This window comes from Canis lupus, chromosome 14 (genome assembly GCF_011100685.1).
Source record: "Canis lupus familiaris isolate Mischka breed German Shepherd chromosome 14, alternate assembly UU_Cfam_GSD_1.0, whole genome shotgun sequence".
NCBI lineage: Eukaryota > Metazoa > Chordata > Mammalia > Carnivora > Canidae > Canis > Canis lupus.
The window spans coordinates 12,383,428-12,393,985 of NC_049235.1; the positions used below are offsets into that span (position 1 = coordinate 12,383,428).

A 10,558-nucleotide genomic window follows, 5' to 3' on the forward strand; every position below is an offset into this window, starting at 1 on the left:
GTATATATTTGTCAATATATACATCTAGAGTATTTTTAACCTCTGAACTCCATGTTAACATTAAATGACTATAAAATTATTAACCAAAAATAAAGAAAATCACTTTAAAAAGATGGGACTTGTATACAAAGGACTCTAATGTTAGTTTATGCATGAACCCTTAGGCTTAAGAGTTCTAATACTGATTTTTCAAATGAGCAACTATTTTTTTATGGAAGTAGAATCAATTTATTTCCTACTTATAAAGTGTAAAAAAAAAGTGCCTTGGGTATAAAATCTAAATGCCTATGGTGTGATCAGTCAGGAGCTTAGAAATGTCACTATTTGCAGTGTTCAGTCATTAATTAGTGTTTGGTGCAAAGAAAGCAGGTGCCAGGAGCCCCTTCTGTACCAGGATAAGTGACAGCTTCCTAAGGATAAAGCCTCAGCCTTCTGTGAGGAAGATGGGTGGAGAGCAGGAAGGAAGGGGGGCAGAACTAAGGTGAGAGGCTAGGGAGGGTTATGTACTGAAGTCTATTGGGAAATACTTTAACTTGCAAGAAGGAAGATTTTCTTTCTTAATTACAGAATGCAAGTGGCCTGAGTCTGTCCTAGGTAAATTAAGCAGTTTGCTGTACACAAATGTAGGCTCTGTGATGAAGGAAAGGCATCCATCAACGTGGCAAGAATTGGACTTGTGTGAACTTGCACAGCCATAAAGAGTCCTGGCAGAAGTGAGGATCACCCAGTCTCACAGCTGTCCATTTGTAGAAGTGACAGTATAATACTGCTGCAGCCTCTGGAATACAAAAGCATCTGAAGTCCCTGTGTGCAGACAAAGCAGTTGGAGTGTTTCCAGTGTAAATTCATGACCCAGACATGAAGGGGAGATGCTGAGGGCGAAGAACACAGCTGTGAGGACGATGGTCCCTTTGCACTTACGGAATCCAAGGTGGACGAGGCCAGCCTGCAAGAAAAAGGTGTTGAAGAACAAGAGGAAAATGATGATGTGGAAAAGAGATGCAGTATCCTGGATGATGAAAAACACCAGTAGAATGATAGGAGCCATTCAGAGTAGCTCTGAGAAGGAACTGACAAGGAGGTCTTAGGACCTGCAGGAAGAGCACAAGGCTAGAGCACTGCTGGGGAGCATCTTCCTTTTGCTTCATTGGGCCCCCAGGGCACATGCCACAGTTTCCCAGAAAATAGTTCCTAGCTTTCTTCCCAGCAGTGAAGGAGAAGCATTAGCTTCTCAGAATCAGAGCTGTTTTCCAGCTCTAAGACACGGGCTTCAAAGACCCTCTACATCAGTTGCCACAGGAATGCCATCCTGGCTTCCAGAAACTGGTTTTAAATCCCAGAAGTAGATGGTGGATGCAGGTTGTGTCTGAGCTCATCTCACGGGTCCTTGGCTCTCCCGCCACCCTCTGGAGCCAGCCAGGCCACTGTGTCTGGGCTCCTGCTTGCCTGGGTCTACTCTGCTCCTTCCTTCACAGAATTTCTCCAGGCTATATGCCATAATTCAAAGGCCATACTGGGATCCCTGGGTGGCGCAGTGGTTTGGCGCCTGCCTTTGGCCCAGGGCGCGATCCTGGAGACCCGGGATCGAATCCCACGTCCGGCTCCCAGTGCATGGAGCCTGCTTCTCCCTCTGCCTGTGTCTCTGCCTCTCTCTCTCTCTCTCTCTGTGTGACTATCATAAATAAATAAAAATTTAAAAAACAAAAACAAGAGCCCTCATTTATTTTTAAAAAAAAAAAGCCATACTTCTTCTGAAAGTAAGATAGGTAATAGCCAATAATAATACTTTTTATCTTATAGCTGCTATCAGATTTGATGAACCATGAAACCCAACTGGTACACTCCAGTACATACTCCATCCAGTGAATGAACAGTAAATGGACTGAGCCCTCTGAATATTCCTCCACTTTCCTGGTTGCTCCTGGTTCCTTCTCTGGCATATCTCTATCACCTCTCCCAATTTCCTCAGGACCCAACAAGAAAACTGTTAAATTCTGGCACAGTAGGGTCTTTAGTTTCTAGCACCAAGGGTATGGCTGCTGTCCATTTAGTTGTTAAACATTCTGAGTATCACTCCTGAACCTCCCAGCTGCAGCCATACCTCTATACCTCCACAGGGCCTTGCTAAGGGCCAGCCCCAGGACAGACTCTTCATCTCTTATTGAATACTTCTGTTTCCACTAGATGAAGGGTGAGGGACAGGGCAGAGCCATGGAGGGACTCCTTGGGGAAGAAACTGCATGGAGACACTGGAGTTGGGAGTCAATGTCTCGGTGAGCTAAGAGGGGCTGCCCCGAACCCCGGACTTCATTTCCCAGGTCTAGCAACTATTTTTGTTTCAGTCCTGTCTTCTACATTTCTTGTCTATTCCAGGTTTCTTAATTATAGCACGCATGTGTGTGAGTGTGTTTGTGTGAGTTTATGAATGTTTGTATATGCACATTTTAACTTAGTGTTTTTCTTCCCACACTCCTAAAATGCGAGCTCTTTATTTGTCAGAAATCATTTCATTTATTTTCTTTTGCTGTATCCACAGGCCCTGAAAATGTGCCTGGTATATAGGAAGCACTTAAAAAACATGTTGAATAAATGAAAGATAAATACAAATGATTACTCTGTAATAGCAATCTGTATCTCAAACGTATCCTGACCTACTTATGAGATATGAAGTGTGTGACTTATATAGAATTAAACATTTTTGTTTTTTTAAGATTGGACCCCAGGATCACTGCCTGAGCCAAAGGCAGGTGCTCAACTACTGAGCCACCAAGGCGTCCCTAAAAATTAAACATGTGTTTAATGGAAAGACCTATATTTATAGGAACAGCACTATAATATTTGCATATTATACTGGGAAATGATACAATTTGACTAAACTATATTAAAAGATCCATTTTAAATCAATCTAAAATGCTAGCTGTTAATAAAACCCTTGTAATTTTAGTAACTTTTCTTAACATTAGAACAGTTACATTATTGAATATATATGTTGAGATTTTATGAAGATACACATGTACAACTAGGTAATCCAACTATTCTGAGAAGTACTTTATTATTATAAATCAGGCTTGCAACTTAGGTTTAACATTTTGAAGTAAGGGTCTTTTATTAATTAAACAGAAACTTTTTGTAGAAGACACTAAGAGAAAGAGTTGACTTGAAAAGTCAGTATTCAAAAATAAAGATCCTTTGGACAGATGGATAATGGGAAAGCAGTTTAAGACACGATGTTTAAGGTTTTTGAAGTTTGTCCATAACCTGCTGATGATAAAGTTGTAGGAAATTTCTATCTTTGCCCAAAAATCTAAGGTCCATATTTCATTGAAATATCTTTTTAAAAAGTAAATTAGGCAATACTTTGTAATCCTTATTTCTGTGTTAAAGGATCATATGAAAGCATGCTGATAAAAGAAGAAACCTTGAAACACAAAACTGACTAAACAAAATCACTATCTCTACATTAGTCTCAAGAGAAAAACAATCCAATGAAGTGACAGTGTTGCTGACTCAAGAAATCCTTGCCTTTCAGAGCTGTCTTCAATTTCCTAAATATTATTTTAGGTTCATGGTTGGCTAATATTATTAACAATAGAATTCTAGGTTGTATATATATGTGTGTATATTCTATATCTATCTATATCTATCTATTATCTATCATCTATCTATCTATCTATCTATCTATCTATCTATCTATCTATCTATCATCTATCTATCGTATGTTCAGAAGCACATAGGCGAAGTTTATAAAATTTTTTCCTAAAGTTGTTGTATCACATTCATTAGCTTTATTCACATTCAGCTTTTTTACTATGTAGCAGAAGGGCATTTATCACCATCCAAGACAACTATAATTGACTCTTTGCAAGATGGTAAGTATACTTGAACATATCTCTCCTTTTCTCCAACATTCCAACTCTACACAGAAAAAATTAAAAATGAGTACACTTTCTAGAAATGACCCATGTTAAGGTCAAACCTATCCCATTTATCTCATTAGGGTTATTTTCTAGATAATTGTTGAATCATTCTAATACATATTCTATAAGGTTTGAAAAGAGGAAAAATACTAAGCTATTGAACATAGCTCTCTGCAGTGAATTTATAAATGCAGCATTTATGAAGTCTTGTGAACATCTATACTCACATTTAATCTACCCAATAAATCTATACATGTAAAAACTGAACATCAAAATGTTAAACTACCTGTTGAAAGTTGTACAGCTAGTAAAGGCCAAAGCCAAAATTCAAATCTAGGTTGTCACACTCAAAATCTCATGTTATTAATCAAAATATTACATTGAAAGTTCTGTCTTGATTGTTCTAAATTGTTTCTTTTTAGTAGAATACATAAGCTAATAACTTAAAAGGAAGATAGTGTATTTTCATTTTTATTGATGGTTATGTTAATTATGGGAATAATTGAACATTGAATATTTAAGGAGACTTACATAGTTAATAGCGAGTTTTTATCAATAAAAATGTCATTGACTTCCAACAAAAGTCTATAAAACCAAAGAAAATGGAGCTGATGACCATGCAATTTAAGAAGATGGAAAGCATGTCATTAATGGAATAAGAAAATTGAATCCAGGGTCAGAAATAAAAAATCCAAACAAATGAACACTTTGAATGGAGTATTCACAAGAACCTTAGAAATTCATGACATCAGGCACCTCTATAAATGCGGTTAAAAAGAGCTGACATGGGGCAATTTTTTGAATTTCTATTTAAGATTTCAATTGTATATGTGGGGGGATGAGATACAACTGATTACAATCTATTGATGAAATACAAATAAGTTCATATGTGATAAGTAAATAGAGGAATGATTATTGCTATTAGATGGACTGTATGTTGATGTGTATGAGAGTGTTCCCAGCATTTTAATATTTTGTGCTTATAAGTACCAGCAGATGAAGGCAACAGAAATTTCCTCTGAAAGCAACAAGGTGCTGCACAAAAATGATGTTAATCCACTCTACATTCCTCCTTTTTGCCACAGGCTTTGACTTAGAAGTGTTATTAGGTGAACTTCTCTAATTTTCAGGCAGTTCAGTACCTTTGGCTCTTTATAGCCCCCTCTGTTGAGCAGTCTTCACAACTTTTTATTGCAGTGCTCCACTATTTCGTGATCTGCCATGCTTACACCTGTACTAGTATTTTTCCATAGGAATTATTGTTAGTATTGTGGCTGTAAGTTCCATTGATACTGAGAACACTGTTATTAATTATTCTTTTTTTGTCGCGTAACTCTGTTTAATATAGCAGTATTTAAAAAATTTTGGCAACATATGCATTATCTATATGATAAATAATAGGTCTAAACTGCTATAGAAGTATTTTTAAGATAAATGTAGATTTTAAAAATGAATACATAGGGTACCTGGATGGCTCAGATGGTTAAGCATCCCCCTTCTGCTCAGATCATGACTGGGTCCTGGGATCAAGCCCCTCATCAGGTTCCTGGCTTAGCAGGGAGTCTGTTTCTCCCTCTCCTTCTGCCTCTTCCCCATGCTCATACTCACTGGCTCTCTCTCTCTGTTTTAAATGGATAAAAAAAAGAGAATACATAATAGTATGCATAGTGTGATGCCATTTGGTAAGGAAGAGAAAAAAATTAAATAATACATAGATTTGCTCTTGAATCACAGAATATATTTAAAAGATTTCCAGGTAGATAACACAATGGCAACTACCTAGGTCTGTGTCTCCAAATATTTCCTCCTAAAACAAAAAAGAAAAGAAAAAGAAAAGGGAATGTACTAAAATCATATCTTCAAGCTTTCATAAGTTGAAAATGGAGAATGCCCAAACAGTGTAAAATTAAAAGTAGGGAAATAAAAGTCACTAGATCCCAGGGTATACCATGTATTAATCCTGCCCCACTGCAAGGCTTTGTGTTGAGAAAAGCAGACAGAAATAGAGGGAGAGGGGGAGAAAAAGGGAAGGGTGAGAGGGAGAGAGGGGTGGGGGAGGAAGCGCTAGAAAGAGAGAACAGAGGAGCTAGCAATATATCTAAAGTTAATCTCAAACGACTGCCATTAAGGGTATACAACTGTAATAGTGAAAATGCTTTGTAAAATAAAGTGTTCTGAATTATCACAGCATGATTTTCATAGAAGAAACTTAAGTTCCTATAATGTGAAGTGACTGTCTTTGAAACATGTAGCATCTGAGAGAAAAAAAAGAAAAAGAAAGGTACCCATTGAAGAAACAATAATGGAATATAACTAAGATTTTAAACTAGAATCTCAAGCATCTTTTTGAAAAAAAAAAAAAAAAAAAAAGAAAGAAAACCTGAATCTACAAATTAGAGGGCAAATAGGAGAAAATTATCTCAGGATGAATCTTAGAAGTATCCTAGTAAAACTATTAAACTTTGAAGGGAGACATGAAAAAAAAATATTCTAGTTCTTTAGCCAAAAAGATAAAATAAATTACAAGGCAAAACGAATTAGATTGGCATTCAATTTTTTTTTTTAAACATTCAGAACAAGACCTAATGGAGCAGGATATGCAAAAAATCATTAAAAGAAAGTGTGAACTAAGGATTTTATATCTAGTTAAACATTCCTTAAATAAAAAGGTTATGGAAGACGTTTTAAACCTATGAGTTTGGATGAGCTCACTGATTCTTTTTAAGTTGATATATAACATTATGTTAGTCCTTGACACATGTATAAGCAAAAGATAGGAAATAAAGAATCCCATTAAAAACTGACAAACCAGGTATTAAAAGTTTGAGCATGGAATCTGGGAACTAAGGGCATTTATATGGTATAAGTACAAAGGTAATACCTAGAATAAAATTACAAACATTCCAAAATACATTTTCCATTTAAATGAGATTATATCATATAAAGAAGGATGAAATTAAAACATAAAACCTATAATTATAAAATGTTGTTGCATAAATAAAACCAAACATATTTGACATAAAAATAAGTGGGAATAAACTTAGTTTACCTATTAAGATACTGAATTTGCTCACAAAACAAGACGTGTTTGTCATTTTCAAGAGGCAGATGAAGAAAAGTTGACTTACAAAGACAAATTTTTTAAGAAATGGCAAAGGTATATCAGGTAATTAGAAACTAGTAAGAAAGTAGGAGTAGCGATGCTCTTTATCAGGCCAAATAGAATTTAAGTCCACAAGCATTAACAGTGAAAAAGAACATTTTCAATGCTAAAATCTCATTTGACAAAGGTGTTGATAAATCACAACAATTAGAATAGATAGAAAGTAACTGATGGAACTACTATCTTTTAACCATCTACTAGAAATTAAAAAAATCTATACACAATTATTGCAATGTAGATATTTTTCACAGGATTATAGTTTCACAATTCAGGCATCAAGCATATTTAAAGATTGAACAAATGAACGTATTTTTTTATGATGAAAGTTTAAAGGCTCAATTTGTAGAGAATGTAGTTAGAAATAAAGAAAAGGGAAAGCTAGAATAAATCCTGAGGTCTTGGTTTGGAACGGGTAAGTATCAGTAAGAACTCATTACTTCCTAGGTCCATTTTCAGAGAGACCCCAGAAACAGTGGCACCATAGGAGAAAATGAGCACCCCAATCTTCTTGATCTTGGCTTTTTAATCTATTCTCACTTTAAAGAATCAAGATTCCTTAAAGGAATTGTTGACTGCATGACAAAGCGAAAGCAAGATAAGTTTGGAACATCTTATGGTGTAAAAAAAGTAGGAAGTGCTCAAAAGGTAAAGGAAGCATTGCAAACAGACAAAACATACTAATGAGACTGTGGTTGGTATGTACAGTTAAACTTCATTCATTCTTGCTGCATTATTCTCATTGTATGAGTATACCAAAATGTTTTTATGCATTCTCTTATTGATGGGCATTTAGACAGCTTTCTGTCCAGATCTAGTTAGAATTGTGCTGCTGTGAATATTTTTATGCATGTCTGTTAATAAGCATGTGTACACATCTATGTTGGGCATGTAGGAGAGAGACTAGTAAATAATTGGGAATGCATCTGTTCAGCTTTGATAGATACCACCAAACAATTTTCTAAAGTAATTATTCCAATTTACTTCCCATCATCAGTGTGTAAGTTCCACTTGACCCATATTTTCTCCAAATTCTGTAATTTTCTTCCTTTCTATTTTAGCTATTCTGATTTTTTAAAAAGTCAGTAAAGAGGGACTGATTATTTCTAAGAAATGATAGCTATATGACAACAGACCTCCCAGCAGTTGCTCTGGATGTCAAAAGATGGTAGAAAATACATCCTAACACAGGTCTTCCAGATTCTGCCCTTGGTTTTGCATGGTCTATCAGCAGCACAACCTGGATTATTTGATCAAAACAGTAAGTCAGGTCGTGTTACTCCTTGCCTCAAAATTATCCAACGGTTTTGCTTCTCATTCTATTTAAAAAGTCCAAATTCTTAATACAGTAAAATAAAACCTTCATGAATTGGTACCCTCTATGTTTCATTCTACCCACTTACTTGGCCATGACCACCTACTCTTGATCACACACCAAGCATGTGCCCACTCATGTCCTTTGCACAGTCTGTTCCTTGGCCTGGAAAATGCTTCCCCCAGATGTCCACATGGCTTCCTTGTCAAATATTTTCTTAAATCACTTAAATAGCAGCCTTTGTTTCACTTTGTAGCCTCTTTCTTACATTACTTTACTGCTTGATACCTATCCCCATCTAAAATACATTCTTTCATATCTTTATCTCATGTGATACATAGGTAATTTGTGTTTTTTTTAATCCTCTGTTGTATAACTATAGCTTAAAACAACAATCCTGTAGGAAAATATTGACAAATTAATAAATTCCTTTTCTCAATGGGTTTGCTGCCAGAACATAGGTGTTGTGAAAACTACCACTAAACCTAAACCAAAATGGGAGAGGAAAAGACTCATATCAACAAATGGATTCCACTGAGCCACCCCATAGCCAGAAGGGATGTGAGGAAATCATTAAGGAAGTCAGTACCTACATTAAGAAAATTGGCTACATCCTTGACATAGCATTTGTACCAGGTTTTGGTTGGAATGATGACAACATGCTGGAGCCAAGTGCTAACATGCCTTGGTTTAGAGGATAGAGTCACCCATTAAAATTTATAATGGTAATTTTAATTACCATTAAAATGGTAATGCCAGTGGAACCACACTGTGGGAAGCTCTGGGTCTCACTTTGCCACCAATTCCTCCAACTGACAGGCGCTTGCAACTACCCCTCCAGGACATCTACAAAATTGGTGGTGTTAGTACTGTCCCTGTGAGCTTGAGAGGAGACTGGTGTTCTTAAACCTGGCGAGATGGTCACCTTTGCTCCAGTGTTACAACTGAAGTAAAGTCTGTTGAGATGCACCTTGAAGCTTTAAGTGAGGCTCTTCATGGGGTAGTGTGGGCCTCACTGTCAAGAATGTATCTATCAAAGATATTCATTGTGGTGATGTGGATGGTGACAGCAAAAATGACCCACTAATGGAAGCAGCTGGATTCATGTCTCAGGTGATTATCCTAAACCACTCAGGCCAAATCAGCACTGGATATGCACCTGTGCTGATTGTCACAAAGCTCACGTTGCTTGTAAGTTTCCTGAGCTGAAAAAGAAGATTGATCATTGTTCTAGAAAAAAAGCTAAAGATGGCCCCAAGTTCTTGAAATCTGGTGGTACTGCCATCATTGGTATGTTTGTTGGAAAGCCTATGTGTGTTGAGTTTCTCAGACTATCCTCCTCTGGGCCATTTTGCTATTGGTGACATGAGACAGCTGCTGTGGGTGTCATCAAAGCAGTGGACAAGAAACAGCAGGCAGTGACAAGATCACCACCGGTCTGTACAGAAGTTCAGAAGGCTAAATGAGAATTACTCCAGTACCTACCACTCCAGTCTTAATCAGTAGTGGGAGAACAGTCTCAGAATTGTGTCAATTGGCCACTGGATAATGATAACAATGCATCATAAAACCTTCAGAGAGAAAGGAGGTTTTGTGGACCATTTGTCTTTTTGTGTGTGTGTGGCAGTTTTAAGTTATTAGCTTTAAAAATCAGTACTTTTAATGAAAACAAGTTGATCAAAAATCTGTCACAGAATTAAAAGTTTAATGGGGGAGAGAATTAGTAATATGACATATAAATTTCTATTGAAAGTACATTTTTCAGCTTATAGTTACCTGTTTGAAGGAAATTGGTGTTATTTCCTCTACTGCTTTAAATATTTATTTCACTTTGATTTCAGAATTTTAATTATATATGCCTGGTTGTGCTTTGCCTTTGAATTTATATTACTGTGCATTCATACTCATTTTTGAAAGTGTGGCTTGATAAGTTTCATACATTTTGGAGAATTTTCAGCTTGTATTTCTTAAGACATCTATTCTCTCATCTTCTCTATTCTGAAACTGTAATAACACACATTTTGAATCTTTTTACCATATCCATATGTTTCTTTCAGACTTTTCTGTAATTTTCATCTCTGTTTCTTCCTATTTCTATCTGGCTATCTTCTGATTATGAGTCTTTGAATTCTCTAATCCTCTCTTCCATTATATCTCAGCATGTAT

The 10,558-nt window shown here is 36.2% G+C and overlaps 1 pseudogene; it reads right to left on the minus strand.

The window, feature by feature from the left end:
• Positions 1–653: 653 nt before the first annotated feature.
• LOC100683092 lies at positions 654–10,333 on the minus strand (annotated as a pseudogene).
• Positions 10,334–10,558: the final 225 nt, after the last annotated feature.